We start from the raw sequence: 20049 nt of genomic DNA, 5'->3' as shown, positions 1-20049 counted from the left end.
AGATGTTAACAGAGATGTGGCCAAAGAGGTGGGGGAATTACCACTAGAGAGTGGCTGAGGAAGGGCTGAGGAATGGGGGTGGAGAGGACAGATGCCTATTTCCTCATGCCCTGCAGTGGAGTCATCCCTGGTTCTCAGCATCCATGAGCATCTTCACTACTGTAAAACACGAAAGAATCTAGCTGAAGGCCAGTTGCACAATGAGATGAGTTGCTAAAGAAAAGGGATGAAGTTTCTCTGGAAAAGGCAGGTAAGGTAAGCATTTGCCACAGGGCCTTCATGAGGGGGTAGACTAGGTGTCTACCCAAGGTCTTTTCTAGGAATTTTTTATACTGTAGCAAATCTTTGATGCTATAAAATGTACAGGGATGGAACAAAACAAAAGGAGAAAGAGGACTCTTTAAAAAATGAACAAGGGAGGAAGGAAATTTACTTTCTTACCCCTCTATTTTTTAAGATGTTCTTGCATCTTAGTTTGATGCCTAGAATGAACAGCTTCTCCCCTTGAAAATTTTTTTTTTTCTTTCTTTCTTTCTTTCTTTCTTTTTCTTTCTTTCTTTCTTTCTTTCTTTCTTTCTTTCTTTCTTTCTTTCTTTCTTTCTTTCTTTCTTTCTTTCTTTCTTTCTTTCTTTCTTTCTTTCTTTCTTTCTTTCTTTCTTTCTTTCTCTCTCTCTCTCTCTCTCTCTCTCTCTTCTCTCTTTCTCTCTTTCTCTCTTTCTCTCTCTCTCTCTCTCTCTCTTTCTCTCCCTTTCTCTCTCTTTCTCTCTCATTCTCTCTTTTCCTTCCTTCCTTCTTTGTTTTCTTGTATCTTGACCTACAACACTACTATTTAGAGAGATAAAGAAGTCCCTGTATTATTGCATGGGCCCTCCCTGATTTATTCTATGTTCTTCCTAACTCAGAGCACCTTTGTCTCATGGCAAAGTGGTGGTGGGCTGGAAAACCCAGATTATGGTTTTCTAAAGGGCAGGTACCCTGCCTCATCCACTACACATTCATCCTGCCTCATCCACTACACATTCACTTGCAGAGATTTCTGTCTCCTGAGATGCCTTCCCATTTCATTTATAAGGAGCCATGTGTGAAGGCCCCTCTCCCATGAGTGTGTCAAACCTCCCCCCATCCAGAAATCTGAGTAGATGCTGAAGGTGTGCCCAGGCAGTTGTGACTTCCAGGGTGGGTTTTCTGTCAGCTACTGACTGCATTTCATGTATCAGTGACACAGCAGTGACTCAAGAACACTAAATCTTTCAAGTTAAAGCACATTGCTACTGCTGGTCAGATTCTGAAGATATCTACATTCTTTAAACTATGAGGTTTTTTAGTTTGCATCTTATTTTAAAACAAATTTACCCCAGAAGTAAATAATTCTTTTCTAATTGTGTTATAGAATGGAACATTTGCAAAAGTCATTACAACCCCTATATTTGAATCAATTTCAGACTAATGTCCTGTTATCCGAAGTTGCCAGTTATTTTTTTGGCATTATTTTGGGCGATTTTAAAGTTGATGTGTTCTTCACTGTTGCCATTAGGATTATTTAAAGCATATTGTTTACAGAGCTGTGACAAAGCTTTAAAAGCAGCAATCATCCAAATTGAAATTTATTTCATCCAAAAATGTCCTGAACATCCGGGTGGTAATAAACATTTTTCAACTGCACACAAACTGTGAATTGTATTTGAAATTAAACCCCCACATTAAAATCTGCATTGCTGCACCTCCCACTGGCAGGCACCGTTCTTCTGAAAAGTGACATCTTCCCTGGCGCCGGTGGGGCCGGAGCTCTCGCACAGATCTTGCTGAACGGCTGCTTATCACTCTCCCCATTCTGGGACTTTACAGCCACACATGCCAAAAAAGTACAAAGGATGCAAGGTGTGTGAGGAATACAGGGGAGGCACCTCAGATTTAGGAGCTATAGATGTTTTTGTCCTCACACACAAGGGTGGGAACCGCTTTACAAACCCCCATTGAAGCAGCATATTGCTGATGTCACAAATTATGTCATTTTTCAGCAAGCTGTTAGGCAGCAGCAGGATATTTAGAGGTCCCAATCTGAGTGCACAGCTTGAAGCCTCATCATCCATTGAAGTCAAGGAAATACCCCAGTCCCCTGGCCCTCTGTTTACAAATAATATATCAAGAATCAGGATGCCCACAAATGAACTTTCAGGCACTGAGCTAAAGGAAATATGTTTGTGAATGTGTATCTCTAGACATATATACATCTATACCATGTATTAGTCTATTTGTGTATGTGCATGTGGGCATTTGTGAGTAATGCAACTGAAGTCTGCAGTCTGACATGAGATTTTCTTTAAACCATAAGTTTTCTTTATTCTTTGATCTATAGAGTGGATTCTTCATGACCAATTTTGCACACAAAATCCTCACCAAAGTTAGAGATAATTCACATCAAAAGGGGGTATACCAAGCACTCCCTTTTTTTTTTCTCATCTTTAAAACAGTGAGTCTATAAAAGACCTCTGATTTAACAAAAACTACATAGGAAGAGGTTTATCTATAATGGAGTTGTGCAAAATAAAATAACAGAAATGTCTATACATTTACTCATTAGTACAGCAGAACAGCTTGTTGGAGGCTCTCCTCATCTCTTGGATACACCACATTTACTCAAATACATGCTTTTCCCCCCACTAGAGTGGAATACATCATTGTGTTTTTCCAACAATTCACACGCACTTGGGAGACAGCAGCCTCCATTAGAAGACATGAAATACATAGTATGTGGCCTGAGGTTGCAAAACAGATGAGGAGAAGGAATTAAATCCAGAGCTAGCTGTGCCAAACCCATCAGTGGGTGCTTTGACCCCCCTCCGCACGCATTAGTGGGACCTAAAGATGCAGTGTCAAGGCACAGCTTTGAATTGCCTGGTTTTTGCCAGCGTGCTAACATCACTCCCCTGGCAGAATGAGGGTCCTGGCAGGGAGATGGATTAGATGGCCAAACGTGGCATTTTAATCCCCACATCCTCTCCCTACACCGATTCCAGTATTTTGCTACTTATTTACTGACGTAGTTGTGACTTCCTCTACTGGAAATATTACAGGGTTGGATTAGCTTTTCCTCTGCAGCTATCCCTGATTTAATTACCACTGCAGCTATCCCCCACTATCTGCACCATAAATACTGTTGCTTACAGAAACATGATTACAGGATTAGGGTTATTGGGCCCCCGCCCAGACGAGTGCAGTGACACAGCATAGCACTGGCACCTCTGAAAGCTGCACTGACCTCAGGCATCTCTACATCAAAGGCCACGGCCACAATCTGAGCTTCATTAGCTTTCAAGGCTGAAGTTACAGGAGCACTACTTCCTCAGCCACTAATGGGAAACATTCTCCTCCATTTGCTGTTGAGGTGTTAAAAGTTTCTCTTAACATCAGTTACTGAGCTACAGCTTCACCGGTATCCCAGTAAAATAAAAATGAGTTGTGGAGTGGGAGCTGAGCTCAAATTGAAAAGCTATGTTGGACATCCCTTGCTCAAGGAAAGGGCAGTCACCAGTGCAGGGATGCTTCGTGAGGGACTAACACGGGGAGGTGCACCCCAAATCCTAGACTGGGAGCCATAGGGAAATTCCCCCAGCTCCTGAAGGGTTTCATGTGGTTGTAACCAACTGTTTAATGATGGAAATATGTGAAGGATGCTCTGGTTTTCATTTGTAGGATGTGATGAGGGTGATAATGCAGCTAGCTGCAGCTCAGAGCATCTTCAGGTCCATATCCACCAGGAGAAATCTGTGATCTGTGGTGATAACTCCTCCAGCCCCCCAGGTGGATCTCAACCTGTGAAGAGCAAACCTGGGAGGTAACATTTAATCCCAGAGGGAAAAGCTGCTCAGAGAGAGAACCACAAGGTCATAAAGCACTAAGTTGGACCTAACAGAATTTTTTCTTCTAGCATACATTCCCTATGTGGAAATTTCTCTGAAATTTCAGTATACATCAGTTCCTTTTGCACAGCTGGAACATTTGTGTTTCCTTTGTCTTGTCTATTTAGATGATGCATTCTGGCATACAGGTCACCTCTTACTGTGTTTGCACAGCTCTAGCAAAGCAGTTCGGGGCTTGCAGTCATCTTTACCATAATTGAAGGAACCAGGTAAATGTCTGGGTGATGTGAAAGAAACCCCAAGGTTTCATGACTCCATCCAGAAGGGGGATGAGATATGTGTTCCATGAAATATTTGAGAACAATAGGACACAGTCCACCACAGTGAGCACAGAAAAGCAGGAACTGGCTTTGTACAAGAATTAAGAGGTGAAATACACAATGTGCATTAAAAGACCTCAATAAGAATATTTTTAAAAAATATTTTTAAAAAATAAAGAAAAAGAGGAGAGTAGAATAGAGATAGAGGGTTTACACTGAAGGGCCTGCTTTTCTTTTTTCAGTCCAGCTAGGCTTCTCTGGAGCTTTGCCTATGGGATTATAATTTCTGCTTTTTGAGCTGGTGCTGGATAAAGAGGCTGGCCCATGAGCCTCCCAGCTGGGCCAGCTGGATAAGGTGGGCTGGTCAGGTGCTGCCAGGGATAAGGCTATGGAATTACAGGCTGGCCTCTGGAGCTAAGCTGCTCCTTCTCCTCAGGAGGTAGGAAACTTTCCAGGTCTGAGGAGCTCCTTGTGGCTGGAAGATTTCGTGGAAGATATTAGCAGGCTCACATGCCACCTTCAGAGTTTTCTCCAGCTTGTATATTTGATAAAGCTTAGAAGCTTTCTTCAGCTGGCAAATTTAACTTAATCTCTTGGGTTTGTTCTGCCCTAAGCATTCTGTTCATGTTATCAGAGCTCATTTCATTTTCCCAAGCTTAGGGCTGGGTTAGGAACTGTGGCATGTTTAGAAACTAGAGTAAGAGGAATTCTCTTGATTTTCAGCTAAGTACATTTTCACCACAGAGATTTACAAAAAGGCATTTATTTCCTAGGAAGTTGTCACTGGATTTCTTCTTAAATTAAATTACTATCATTCAAAGAAATAGGAAATTCCTTCTTATGTGTACATTTTTCATGAATTACTGATTCTTTCCAGGCTTCGCCTTTCCAGGGCAGTGACCCCCAGCTCAAACACTGCAACAGCTCTCTGACCAGTGACGGCTTAACTATTGCAGCAGCAGCCGCTGCTGTTACAGCAGAAACCCAAGCCCTTTGCTTTGCAAACTTGGCAAATATGTGATGTTAATTGGAAGCACTCACTCCCTTTACTGAGATCAGGGGTGGTGTGAAGGCCTAGGCTGACCCAGGGAGGGTAAAGAGGGCTCTTCTCCCTGTCATCACCAGGACCTGCAGCCCTCACTATCATTGCACATGACACACATACAGCTCTACAGTAATTTTCATTTTCATTATTTCAATGGCTTTCATTCATAATTTTTTATAATTTTCATAATTTCCATTATTTTCTTACTTTGGGACAAGGCAGAGTGTGGAGTGTGGTAGAGTTAGATGAACACAAAAAGGCTGAACAGTGGTAATGGGGTCCAGGTGAGAGAGTGGCTCTTTAGAGCTGGCACGTTCTTTAGAGGTGATGTATACCAGTTTCTGGTGTGTCACTAATGATTCTTGCTGTAATGATTTTAAGGCACTTAAGGCTCCATTGAAGGGTCTAATCCAAAGCCTAGAAATGTGGACAGGAATTTTGTATTGAGAGGAGCCAAAAAAAGCAAAGTGTTAAAGATGTGGAAAAAAATATTTCTAAGATTGTCTTTATACAAGAAAATAAAATGGGTGAGGAAAACAGTTTTTCTCTTCCTCTGGCTTGCCAGCATGCTTTGATGAAAAACAGGGAGGTGATTTCAAGAACACTTGCCCCAGCCTCCTGTTCATAAGTAGCAGGAAGGCCTGTCAAACCTGTCAAACTCCTTGAGCTCCTGGGGTTTACAGACTTCTCTAAGCTACCCCAAGCTAAACCACAATCCCATAAAGAAGCCTTTTCAGTAAAACCTTCTGCCATTTGCCTGAAGCCAACATATCACTCATTAAAAAAAAAATTTCTCATTTGGAAACATCCCTTCCCCCTGTGCTCACTCTCTCCTGGTGAAGCCCCGAGCAATGGCCTTGCACCATCAGATTTTGCAGAAATCTGCCACCACAGGGTATGTCAGAGCCCAGAATCTGCAGTCCATACAGAAACCAAAGCCTTGCTGGTCCAAGGAGAGCCTGGTTTGGGTAAGGACTGCAGAAATGACCTGGCTTCTATCAGAGCTCAAGGTCAGTGTTGGATGGCTTGCATTCATTTCTGTGCCTTGCCCCTTGGCGGACTTGTCCGAGCTCCTTGACTCCAGCTAGCTGCCAAGGTGCATGGCCTACACTCTTTGCTAGAGATCCAGGAGAGACCTCCTGGCAGCCTGGCCTTTGCCCTTTCTTTCACTCCCTATTTTGCCTCATCCTTTCCCTGAAATTTGTTGTGAAAACAAAAGCCCTCAGATAATCGGCACCAGTACCAGCATTCGTCTTCATGCTGCTCTCTCCAAACTCCCCTCTGTACCTGCTCTGCTGGAACATGGAAACCTTCAGTGCCTCAGATCCAAGATTCCAGCTGGCCATGGAACACATCTTTGCAATGCTCAGGACCACTGCTCTGTTATGGTGTCTAATCCAGTGACAGAAATAAATAGTAGCCCCAAAAGAAGAGGGCAGATGTGAAGCAACACTCATTCTGGACGCATTTCTGGATTTGTTTGAATGGAATTGCAGGGGCACATTCTGCCCTGCTTGCCCATGGGTTTGTCAGCTATTTCCCAAAATTATTTTGGGCTTGTCCCAACTGGCGTATGTCTTTGGCAATTATCTGACTAGTTATATGTCAAATCATTTTCTTTGATTTATAGGTGGCAGATCAGAGGACAAGGCACCATATTTTTTTCATGTACTTGCTGAGAGCAACAGAATCACACTCAAAGTCCATCGTGGCAGAACCATAGCAACACCATAATGAATAAAACAGTGATTCCTCAATGGGAGCAAAATGTGGCAACTTCAAGCTGCAATTTATTCACAATATGGGAGGCACACTCTGGCAAGAGTTAAACACTCATCAGTACATGTATCATAAGGGCAGAGGGAGAGCAGAAGTAAATCTGTTGACAACACAGTAAACAATGATACCATGAAAACTAAAGCAAAACTTAAAACATACCCCAAAATACAGGTTTTGAAACCTGGCACTTAGTCTGTGGTATGAGCTGAAATCTTTTCATTTTACATCTGCTCTTACTCAGCAAACAGTTAAAACTCTTCAGCAGAGGCTGAAATGTTCATACTGTGTGAAAAAGGATCAGTGCATGGACAATATTGTAATTGTTGCTGTCCAGAATGCAAAATATGAAAACAAAGTTAAAAGGAGAGAGAACCAGCCTAACATACTTCCTTGGGACCTAGAGCTACTGACTCCATAATTAAGCCCCTTAATAGACACAACCAGACATGTGACAGGAAACATGAATTAATCTTCAGTTCATTACCCAAGTTCTCATGGACTGGGACCTCTCCATGGCAGAAGAACACACACGTTTCAGGGTAATACTCATGCACAACCATGGATTTTATCCAGAAGTGGTGCATAGCCCTATTTATTAACAAACACATACAACTACTATAGTTGTTGATTGATTTTATAAATGTGCTTGCAGTAAAGAATACAAATGCAGCAAGAACAATGAACAGAAATACTTAAGATGCTCTGACAAAAAACTCCTGCCTTGTCTTGAAGCTCTTTTCCCTTATGCTTCATGCTTTTGTTACTTAAGCACAACCACTGTAGTTCAGGATGAATAATGGCCAGCAAGCCAGGAATCCTGTGTCCAAGGGTGTGTCCTGGGCTCCCAATGAAAAGGATGAAAAGCACAGACACTTCCAGTGCACTTCCACAGCCCACTCACCTCCTCCATCTGTAAAGGACAGCTAGATACCCCAGCTCATTGCACTGCCTCAGACCCCGCACCAACACTGATCTGTGCTTTGTAAGGGCCAGAGCCCTCACAAAAAGTTCACATAAACAGCAATTAGGACAAACCATCTATTTATCTGGGACCTGAGGAACTCAGATGAGTAGTCCGTCAGACCCAGTCCTGTGGCAGTCTGTGCTTTGGGTGTTAGGTCACATTTTTTGGTATAGCCAAGCTTGGAAAAGGTAGGGGGGAAAGTTGGAAAAACGTTCATAGTTCCGACAAAATAAGCAATGTCCTCAAAATTGTATTTACAAGTAGCCAGTACTTTGCCTCAGTTTTATGCATGTGCTAAAACTGAGGATTCTCACACCAGAGGGCTGGGGGGAGGCAGAACAGATCCCAGGACTGTTCACTTTGTCTGGGAAAGAGTTGACAGGATACACAAAACCAATGCATGCTCGAGGCAGCCATGTTGGCTTCTGGTCCACTGTAAAGAAAAATGTTTGCCACATGGAATCAGAAAACATTGGCAGGAAAATAACTTTAATTTCCAAACCTGAAAAAGAGTGTTGCAAGCACTAAAAAAAAAAATTAAAAAGCAGGGAAGGAGGAGAATAGCATTCACCTGGACTCTCTGATTTCATCTTCAAACTCTGACTCTATGATGGGCATGTTTGAAAGAAATGAGTTTGTGAAAGAGATCTTAACAGTGACCTCTGAAATTCTGTTAGATGGGGAAAAGCATGTGTACCCATCACCTGTGGGCTGGGACAAGGAGGAACAGATACTTTTTGGAGGAAGGCAATGCAGCTCTCCCATCCCTGTTACCAGCACAGAGATGTTGCTGGCGTTATGAATGTGTACATGTTGTTATATACACATATATTGGAAAAGGCAGTGGAGGAAGTCCCAGCTATAACATGCACTCTGCAAGCATACAACCTTCTACATTTCTCATTATTTACACCTTGAATCAACTTAAGACTCAGAAGAAAGACAAAAAGCATATTTATTTCTAGTCAGTGTCATCAGAGAGTGGCAAAAACCTTTTGAGACATTTTGTCTCATCTACGGCCTCCCATGCCTGTTGTCATTTGCCTCCTGAGCCTAATGGAAACCTGTTCTGGATGGTCTGTTCTTTGTTATTCTTTCAATTTCCTTGTCTTTTATTTATTTCCCTTGCATCTCAAGAGCCATTCAGAGGTCCCATTACTTCCTGCTGGCCAGGGAAGGCTATGAGAACAAATAGTTACATTGGATTAAAATACACACACTGTCACAAGAAAAACAGAGGGAAGGGGGCAAGGGACTTGCTTAGCAAAGGGTCCTGGAAGTCGTGGGACAGAGAGCTGCCAGAAATATTAAAGCAGGGTTTTATGTCAAGACTTGTTTTAGCCATGATCTCTGCAAGGAACAGAGCATCTGAATGCTTACTGTGGCAGTGCTGCAATTTGAACCTGCATATATTGAATTAGTTCAATGTTTCCTTTGGATGTTAAATGAAAGTGTGTTTGAAATAATGCAAATTACAGGTTTTGGCAGTGTGGATTCTCCTGGTACTGGAGGGGCCAGTCAGTGCTACAGCAGGAAGAGGAGAGCTCATGAACACAGTGTGCTTCTCCTCTGCAGCAAAGAATTCACAGAATTCACAGAAAGGCGCTATGCCAACCACCACCCTAGAGGAACACAACACAATTGCCAGAACTATGGACATCATTAGCCCCCCATCTCCAGGGCAAATGAACCCTGTGGTCCATGCTTGACCCAGGCAACAGCAGATTGTATCTGCTGCATTTGGAAATTTTCCTTTCTATCATCTGTTAAAAAAAAATATTAGCAGGTGCTGAAAATTGCAGCCTCCAACCTAGAGACCAAGAGCCAAAATACCAGAGGGGGAAAAGTCACTTCTAGACAACCACCTGACTCCAGGGCTGGATGAGCCAGAGAGACAATCTGCTGCTATGGGAGATGCCACATTAAAGGAGAGAAGTGGTGGCAACTCCTGCAATTAGTTTGGGGTTTGGGTTGTTGGGTTTTGTTTGAAGCTACAAGTGGCAAGGGCCAATTCCTTGCCTCTGTGAAGTTATAAGCCTGGTGATCCTTTCTGGTGCCCTAAAAGAGTTAGACCAGCTTGCATCTGATCAAAAATGGTTAGAACACCTGTGCACCACCCAGAATAACAAACTAGTCATCTAACATTACCTGTGTAAATGGACCACTTCTATGTATGCATATCTCTGTGAACACAGGAGACAAAATTCTTATGTGCAATGTAATCACACACACACTGGTATAAAAATGGGCTGATATAAAATAAATATGCATATAGCTATGCCTTTGCCTATTCTAGCCTCCAGGTTATAGCATTGCCAATGTGTTGACATAAAAATGCAGTTTTATGGATCACATCTCAATAGGAATGTGTGAAAAGGGATTTTGTTTTGGCTACAGCTCAGTCTCTTAATATAATTATAATTACAATTTTTACTACTACTACCACTACCACAGTGAATTGGGAGCCCCCTTGGTTCTATGTGTGGTACAAATAACAAGAACAAGCCTGACCTAAAAGAAAGGACAGCTGAAAGAGGGACAGACACAGCACAATTATCTCCAGGACGGAGTAACAGGGCAGGAGGTGGATGTAGGATTCAGCTCTCTTAAATTCCAGTCCCTGGTGTGCCCTGGGTCCTCTCTGCCACAACTTCACACACGGCTTTCTCAGGGAAGAAAAGGGGGGGAAATTACTTTATTGGTGCAATGGGGGGAGTGGGTTTTGTTGCAATTGGTGAGGCTTTGCTCGGTGTTCCTGGGGTTTTTGCAGCAGAGATGGAGTTTAGAGTGGTGAGGGTTGTACTGCGTGTCCGGGGCTGGTGGCTGGTGGCCTTGGCCAGTTTCCCTGTGGCACTGTGGCCACCACGGTGGCGGCTGAGCCACAGAGGCAGCAGCTTGCCCAGGTCACAGGCACACTGACAAATATGTGGGGGCAAGAGCCAAGCAAGCATTTCTTTCCTCCTTTCTTTTTTCACCTGCCTGCCTTTATTAAGGACATAGTGAGAGTTATTGTGTTTTGTTTCAGCCTGAAAATCAGAACTATCTCTCCTTGACAGTTTGTCAATATAGAAGAGTTTTTTAAAAAAACCCTCCAAGGACAAAAAAATTAGCTCTGAATGCCATTTTGGCATTTACCAGATCTCTTGTTACTCCATGCTGGGTTCTGCTGGGTGCTTTATGAAAAACCCTCTAAAAGTGCTGCTTTCTTTCTGACAGTGATCTTAATCACAGGCACACAGCCCATGCAGCCAGGAAGCATCCCCACCACAGCCGTTGCTCTGCACCAGCCACACTTTTCTAAGGTAGCTCTTTCTGCCAGCTCTGGGACTCAAAAAATGAAATAAAAGAGAATAAGAGCATGCCTTCCTCTCCTCAAAAGGAACATTTTGAAAGAAAGGGGCAGAAAATGCAACATGAGCCTCTCCAGTAAACGGCAGTGGGCTCAGAGGCTCAGGAAAGCTGTGTGCCAGGAGGCCAAATGGTTTGCCTGCAGCTCCAGAAAAAAAGAGACATTATTTTTGTTGAAATCGTTTAAAGAAAACAAAGGATGACTGCTACATGGCTGCCCGTGAAGTCTGGAGCACTGTGCTGTTTTGGGGTATTTCTGCCAACCAAATGGCAGCAAAATGCCAGTGTGTGGAGCGGGGCTGCACACAGGCACGCACACGGCACCCAGCCCTGCGGAAGGGAGGGTGTCCTGCTCATTATTTCCCTTTTACAGGTGTTGAAAGGGAGGCTGGGGTGATTTGCCACCAAGGAGGTCTCTCAGAGCTGGGATTAGTGGCTGTGTGTCCCAGCTCCCAGCCCTGTGCACAGACCACATCTCCTGGAGCAGATCTAGGGGAAGATTTTTATTTCTCGCACACAAGAGAAAAAAGAAACATCTTCCAGCTTCCACTGAGGGAATTCTTTCTTCGTGCCAGTGCTGTGTTGATTTGTCTTAAGGGCAATGTTAGTATTAGCCGAGTTAGAAATCCATATTGTCAATTAAAACTTTACATCATCCCAGAGAGATCCTAAAGAAGATAGGCTTTCAGAAGCAAGAATAACCAAGTCTGCATAATGATAATCAGCAACAAGAACCACCATTTAGGAAAACTTGTAAATGATCCTGCTATTCTGGCTGTCCATGTAGTCACAAATATCAAATTATTTGCATGTATGCCACTAAAAAAAACTACACTACTCCAAAATACTTCTCCTGCTTTGGACTTCCTCTTCCCAGCCATCCAGCATCAATCCTGTCTGAAACCCTTCAATGCCAAAAAGAATGTGAAGATTTCCTACCTCATTACTGCCTTTCAAAGGCAGCCACAACCACAAAAAATAGACCTCAGGGAAGGGGGAGAAAATCTGTGCATGCTCAAACAGAGCCCCACCTGCCATTTATCCCCTCTCCTTTGTGCTTTGAAGAAGTATCTCACCTCTTACAAGGGAAACAAGTTTGTCGTGGAGGGAGATGTAGTTAGCAATTCTGTCTGTGCTTCCCTCCCCTCCCCTGAGCTGATGGCGCCCTGGGCCCAGCGCTCCCTCCCGTGCTACAGAAGGAAAGATTCAGTCTTGAACTACACCGATTCCCTGGCACCCCTGGCTCCTCCCAAGCCATGTATCTCCCAAACTGTCCTTTAAAAATGCAGTGCTGGTGGCTGAAGAGATGCTTAGCTAGCAGCAACTGGACCATGACAGAAATGTGAGTTTATAACCTGGCAACATAATTTTGGCTCTGAAATGTAATTGATCCCATTATGATCTCTGCACTCAATGACTTGAGTTTTAAATAATCTTTCATTGAAAGATAATGTTCTGAGTGTATTTCAGCTTTAGTGAAGTTTAGTTTATGATCTGTTCCTGGCCCTTCTCAGCTATCAGTGATATTTTCCCAGTGCCCCTCTTGCTGCTTTAATGCTGCCTCAGTTAATAATACCTGCTGGAGAGGCAGCAGCATCTCTTGGCAAACTAAATGTGCACAGTCTCAGGAGTCAAAATCTGAATATGTATAGAGCAAGTAAGTAATCATTAATGCATAGCACGTCCCCTCTGGTCATTGAAATAAATTATTGACATCAACATCAACAAGAAACAAACCAGGTACCACCCCAATGGTTGAGACCCCATAGGTAAGCATAAATTATCAGAGTGCTTCAGCATTTCTGAAAATCAGAAATATCTCTCTGAACCTTCTGAAAATGAAAAAATAATCAGGCAGTGCTGATTGTAAAGATATGTATGTGCCCATACGTGTATGTCTGTGTTTGTGTGTGAGCATGTGTCACACCTTAATGTGTGCACACCAACATCTTGCAGCCTTAATCATTTGTCTAAATGGCTGGTGAGGGATCTCTATAGCATCTATAGGTGCACATCCAAGATTCACACTTGACATGCCAATTCTTATTGCCACACAGCCTCCAAATTTCTTCTGGAAAAGTGTAAACCTTGTTTTACCTCTACATTTCAAAAATCATTTCCCCACGTATTATCTCTTCACGGTTCTGCACATTTATGCTTTTACTCTCCAAATTCCTTGACTAGAATGCTATATCCCTGAACAGAAATATATTCACCCCTGCTATTTTTCTGCAGGAGCCTAGTTCATTCAGAAACAAGGATAAAAATACGAATGATTGTTTTTAAATTCCCCAACATGCGGCGCTCAGACAAGCCACAGATGCAAATGTGGAAAGCAAATGTAGTGCTGGCACTAGGAAATGGCTGGGTTCACTGCACTTGTAAGAAAGCACCTTTATTATTTAGGCATGGTTGTAAGCTGCCATTTTGATATAATCCCTGGGTTTCTGGACTGGGTACACAGAAGCTGGCACGACACATCCACTGTAGCCCCACAATACCCAGGCATCAATCAAGCACCTTCTGCCAGCACTGAGCCACACTCCTTCCCAGAGCTGGCAGCCACAGACAGGCCCGCACACCCATGTCACCAGCAGCTCTTGTATTGTCACACTGCTCCCTATTGTCACTGGGGAGCTCCAGGGCCTGTGCTAGCACAGCAAATGGTGCTGCTGCCCTCTGTGAGTCACAAGCCCAGTGTTGCCATGGGGAATCCTGAGCTGGAAGGTGTCCTGCCGTGTCAGAGCATGGGCACTGCCCCAGCAAGGGTAGAGGTGGGGTCCTTCCCCCAGGAGCTGAAGGATGCCCTCCTCAAAGCAGCAGGCAGAGGCAGCAGACAGATGTGCAGGGCCCTCTCTCCTGGGGACCAACTTGGGCTGTCTGCACACTCATTTCAGCATTGCCCTTCCCAGTCCCATATCTGGGCTGCCCAGCTGCCCAGCCAGAGGATGGGATACGTGTTCCTCCCCATCCCTGTCCCTGCTGGCTCACCAGACCCCCAGGTTCTCTGGGGAGAGGGGAAGCTGCAAGTGATGCTTCTGGTAGGGCAGCAGGTAAGATGGACTTGATGACATCTTGGCCTCATGTTTTCTGGCAGTCAAAATAAATTTTTTTAAATAAAATCCTCCACCTTGACATTTTTAATTTGCTTTAGATACAATAAATGGGTTTTGTAAAATTCTTAGATCTTCAACAAATAGGCAGCTGAGAAAGGGAGGGAGCAATGCCATAATCCCTAGTAAAGATGGGACTGCTTTGTAAGTGGCAAAGTAATAAAAATAAAGAAAACACTACAAAACATTAAATAAGGGCACATCTGCCATTAAAGGGGACCTTGCTGTCACTCTGTGCCCCTTGCTCTGTGCGGTGGAAAGGTGTTGGTAGTGTTCTTGGAGAGTTCAGGGGAGAAGGCAAGTGGATGCCAGCAGCATCATCTTCCTTTCAAGGTTGTTTCTGTTTCCCTTATATTCTGGGAAAATCCCTGTGGAATTTATTCTTCTAATAAACATGATCTGAGGGTATTTGGGTGAGACTGGTGCCTGTGTGAAGGGGCAGGTGTAGGTACATGCATGTGTTATGTGTGTCTAGAGGGGTTTTAGCTGCAATTGCAGACATTGTCTCTTTTTGGGTAAAACACAAAGCAGAACTGGAGCAGCCAAGAGACAGAAGGACTTATGCTTTATGGTACCTTACAAAACACTGAATGTAGTTCCATTTACATGGCTAAAAAATGTTGCTAAATCCTTATCTTGCCAGCTCATTGCCATCTCGGACAGCCAGGACTATTGACCTCCCTTCTTCTCTACTCCACTGGAAGAGCTCAATGCCCACAGTTCATTTTTGTATTTGGGCTTAAGTTCTTCCCATTTTCTCTGCTTTTTATTTAAGAGCCACCTGGTGCAGAATTGCATGCACCCAGCTCAAAGTTCCCTCTCCAAGGACTGCCTGGCAGGTTCACACCCCTGAAAAGATCCCAGGTGCCAGCAGCAAGCATCAAACCCCACAGGTATGCTCCCAGGTTAATCTCATTCTTGGGTTACATTTCTCTAGCCCTGGCAGGATGCACTAAATGGCAAGTGCATCTGGCATATGAACATTGCCAACTAGAGAACAGAAATCTAAGTACTGATGAAGTAAATGTTGATAAAATCCTGGGCAGACTGCCCTGGGTTGGGTGATGGCATAAGGTAATTCAAGGTTTCCAGGTATTGCATGATGAACAGTTTCAAGGGAGGGTTTTGGGGGTTTTTTTCTGTGCTAGAGAACACAGAAAAAAGGGGGGAAAGAATCCAAGGGCTGTCCCCAGCAGTTAGGCACACTTGGGCACTGGGGCACAGCTGCCGAAGCCAGCGCCTGGTGCTGCCCTGGCTCACCACCAGCAACCTTGGAACCTAAAATTCTGCTCTGGGCCAAGCTTGCTTCCCTGTCCTGTGAGAAATGAGAACAAAAGTCAAAGGAGGCCTCCCACAATGAGGGTATCTGAGGTAGAATCAAAGTATTCTGGGGTAGAATCAAAGCAGCAGGCCCCTGTCTTTGGCCTGCCCTGGCCCTTGGCCCGTGGGATCACGGCCCCTGTGCCTCAGCTTGGTATGAGCTGGCCTGGTTTGTATTAGGCTACAGTTTGAAAAGCAAAGTCTTATGTCACTGTGGAGAGTCTGCGTTTTTGTGGAATTCAAATATTCCTTAATTAGATGTTGTCTTTTAGTAGAATGAAAGAAGAGTTTTTACTTCACTTTACTTTGCCATTTTAATTTACTCCCATTTGTCTTTAATAACTGGGTAGGACAACATTAAACAGCTGCTGTAAAATATTTGGTAGCACGGCCCCAACTTCCAAACACAATCTGCCATCCAGGTTGGTGATGGCAGATGTTTGGGAAGCTGCTTCCAGGTTTGGGACAGGGCAGAGCCGACTGGATTTGCCCTGTTGACCCTTCTCTCCTCACCCATTTCCCACAGGACACGGCTTCCCTCCCTCTTAGTGCAGATGAAAGGGACGTACCCTGCGAGAGGGTACAGCCCCAACAAATGTCCATGAGCTCCTGCCAGTGATGAGCAGCACCAGGGGCAGAGGCTGAGGGTTGCTGGTGCAGGGAATGCGGGTTGGGCAGGCAGGCACAGGCCAAGCATTCTGGCAGGGAGGGTGGCACGGGCAGGACACAAGTGGGATGGGCAGGCACGAGCAGGAACACTCGTGGCCAGGCAGGAGAGGTCGTGGGGCAGAAGGGACCAGAGCCAGAGGCCGGGGAGGGCTGAGCTGCCCCACACGGACACTGCCCGTGACTCCCGAGGCTCCACCCGGGACATGCCCCGCCGTGGGGCCTCGGGACGGCACAGCGGCAGCACCGCCGCCCACCCGAACGGGCTTTAGCCTGTGGAACACGTCCGGGCTGGGAACGTGCTCCCACCTCCATAAAACTCAGGGGCAAGGGCAGGACCCGCTCCTGGTCAGGGCAGGTGTCTCTGCCGCAGGCCGCCCCCGCTCCTTGGAGCCGCGCACGGCGGGAGCAGCCCCGCGGCGGCTGCCCGGCACCCTGAGGGGCCGGACGGGGAGCGGGGATGGCCTGCGGTCCTGCCTTCCTCCTCCCACGAGCAACTCGCCCACCCACGGCTGCCCGGCACACTCGGGGGCTGGACGGGGAGTGGGGATGGCCTGCGGTCCTGCCTTCCTCCGCCCTCCTCCCACCAGCCACTCTCCTCACCCACGGCTGACGCCCTGACTCGTCCGGCTGCAGCCAGCGCTACCTTCCCCACCTGCAGCTCTCTTGCTCTGCAAAGCCTGGGGTTATCCCTCCATTTCCAGGCCCATGCCCTAAAAATGGCACCCTCCAACACGGGCCGGTTCCCGCGAATCCGCCTGAGCACCCCCCGTGGAGTAAATTGCGGCATTTGTAGATACGGGGGGAGGAAGGAGAGAGGATGGTACTGGTTTTCCCCCCACAGGAGAAACTTTTTTTCTTTTCAACGTTTATGGATTCGGCTCTGTGCCGGGCTCGGTCTCTGCCCGGCAAGAAGAGAGCTCGCCGCGCTGGGACCGCTCTCGGCCGCCGCGCCATCGCGGGGATCTCCCCTTTATCCCAACCCCGGCCGCAAACGTGCCCCGCTCGGCTTCTAGGACGGTCGTTTTCGGACAGAAGAGATTGGTTATGTTACATGTTAAAACGATTTAATATTAAAAATATGTAGCTATTAAAATCACGTCGCGTCCCGGCTTCTCCGCGCAAATAAAGCGCCTCTCTGCTCTCTGACTCCCAGATGATATTCAGAGTTTTTTCCCCTGCTGTTTGCTTGAATTTGGGAACTTGGCCCTTGCACTAATGACGAGCGGTGTTTTCGGGGAGGAGGGGAGAGAGGGCTCGCCCCCCCCTCCCCACGGCGTGTTTTATCACCCGTGTGCCGCCACGGCAGCCCTGCCCGTGCGGGGACCTGTGCCCTGCCAGCCCCGCCAGCCCCACCTGGGCCCTGCAGCTGGGGGGCTCCGGGGCTGGGGGGCTTCGGGGCTCGCTCCCCTCGTCCCGGCCCGGGGCCATGGAGACCCACCACGATAGACGAGGTGACCGACGGCACGGCGAGGGGCGGCTCCATCGGGGGTGACATCTGCACCCTCCCCTGCACTTGTCTTGCCCCGGACCCGGGCTCTCGCCGCGTCGAGGATGGAAATTAAGACGAGATGGAAATCACTATCCATCCCCTCACAAGCCGGTAGGAGCCGCCCAGGCAAGTACCGGCGGGGCCGCTCGTCCCGTTCACCTCGACGGTTTCCGTGGGGAAGGAGCAGGCAGCAGGGCGAGAGAGCCCCTGCGCAGGTGATCTGCCGAAACGTGGGCAGCGCCCGAGTGGGGCTGTGGTCAGATCCGAGCGCGGTACTGCTCCCGTACAGGGCACACTCAGCCCGACCCACCCCTTGTTCTTTTCCCTCGGGTCTCTGCCTCGGTGCCGACCCGCGACTGGCACGCGTGGGGTGCAGAAGCCCCTGGGCTTGCGGGTGTGCTGCAGCCTCCAACGGGACATCAGCTCCCCTCCCTCCCTCGGGCTGACGGGGAGTGGGGAAGTGAAGGGGCGGCAGGCAGACACCCCAAAACAGCCCCCACTGCCCAAACCTCTGCCTGCCCGCTGGAGAGCTTCTGTCTGGGAGCCAGCACAGCCCGACGAGGGAGGGGGATGCAAAGCCTTCCTCCCCCCGGGCCGGCCCGGGATCCCGGCCCCGCACAGGGCCCGAGCCGGGATGCTCAGAGACGCGGCCGCGGCAGCTCCTGCGGCGGGAGAGAGGGGCTGGGGCTGTCGCCTGGGGGCAGCCGTGGCGCGGCCCACGCGTGGAGCCGCCTCCCCGTGGGGAGCCGCGATGGCAAGGCGCTGGCTGCGGGGAGAAGCGGAGGAGGCCTGGATGGTTACGTCGGGGACTTTTTGCTCTTCTCCTCCCGCCCCTAACACAGTCACCTCCACCCCACGTCCGATGCGGCTTTCCCTGCCCCTACCCGCTCCCTTTCCTGCCCCGAAGCCCCCCAGACGAAAGCCTTCTTGCTGTGCTCCCCGCTCTGAGCCCCGCTGGTTTCCCCCCCGCACGCACACCCAGGGCCGCGGGCAGCCGGTTCGCACCCCTTTTCCGTGCCTTTCAAGGCACCGAGCCGCTGTCTTTTGTCCTGGCTGCGGATGACCCATTTCCTCCCTTTCCCCCCCTTCGGCCCCGGCGTCCGTCCCACCCTCCGGTCCCTCCGCCCTCCTCCCGCCGCCCGGCCCGGGAGCCGCACCGCGCCCGGCCGGGCAGGAGGCGCACGGACACGGGAACCGGTGCCTCGTCCGGGCCGTGTTTGTTTTCCTTTCCTCCCTGAACGCTAGATTAAGACGTGAAGATTACACTTTTATTGTGGCGGCCGAATAATACCACGAGTCAACACACACAGCAAACAAAAGTGCTTGTAGTACATGGCCAACCCCGCTGGGAACCGGGCTGCGGGCTGCTGCAAAAATCAAGCTCTTCAGTGCTAATTACAAATAAATGATGATGTGCTCACTAAGTAATTGATTTAATGAAGTTCCTATGAAACTATTAAAACCGGGTAGAGGTCAGGCTGGAGACGCCCCAGAGCGCCCATTGTGGGATGTTTAACTCCGCCAATCTCCTCGGAAAGACATCGGGGCTAATAGGTGAAGTCACAGCTGGGTCGGGCTGACTTTTGCAGCACCGGCACTGGCCTCCCCAGTTTCGCCTAGCGGCCCGCACCGCAAGTTCGGGGAAGCGAGTCCCACCGGCACACCCCCGGCCCGCTATTCCCACCCTCATCCTCATCCTCCCCTCCCACACGTCTCTCCGGGAGGCGCTGCTCGCTGCTCCCCCCGAGCGCGGCGCCCCCGGCGCGGCTCCCCGGGCGCCCGTCCCGGTCCCGCCGGGCTGCGTTCGGTACTCACTGGCTCGGCCCGGCCGCCTCGCTCGCACCTCAGCCCGGCGCCTCCGCGGCTCTCCCCAGCCTAATTAGAGAGGGGAGAAGTGGAGCTCTGAACTTGTGTCTACCACTACAGGACGGCTGTAATTCCACCCCCCCTCGGCCCCGAACCCCCCCACCCGCCTCGCATACTCAGACACACACATACTTCTTGAAGAAACTTAAGCTAGGATGCCAGGTAGGGTGCTTGGGAGATTTTGGCAAGGTGCCTGGAAGGGGATGTGTGCCCATTTTTCCTTGAAGGGTTTTCTTGTTTGAAAGGCCATTTGGAGCCCTTTAGACGGGCTTGCCG

At 47.9% G+C, this 20049-nt stretch overlaps 1 long non-coding RNA gene across 1 annotated transcript in view; it reads right to left on the bottom strand.

Annotated features, from left to right (window-relative positions):
- The window catches only part of LOC131096742 (uncharacterized), a 71249-nt gene extending 51440 nt beyond the window's left edge, over positions 1-19809 (bottom strand). The window contains exon 1 of the long non-coding RNA XR_009116005.1: positions 19723-19809. This is a non-coding gene — a long non-coding RNA (uncharacterized LOC131096742). The remainder of the gene's footprint in view (positions 1-19722) is intronic.
- Positions 19810-20049: the final 240 nt, after the last annotated feature.

The sequence above is a fragment of the Melospiza georgiana genome, chromosome 2 (genome assembly GCF_028018845.1).
Source record: "Melospiza georgiana isolate bMelGeo1 chromosome 2, bMelGeo1.pri, whole genome shotgun sequence".
Classification (NCBI taxonomy): domain Eukaryota; kingdom Metazoa; phylum Chordata; class Aves; order Passeriformes; family Passerellidae; genus Melospiza; species Melospiza georgiana.
This window is presented reverse-complemented; position numbering and strand designations above follow the sequence as displayed.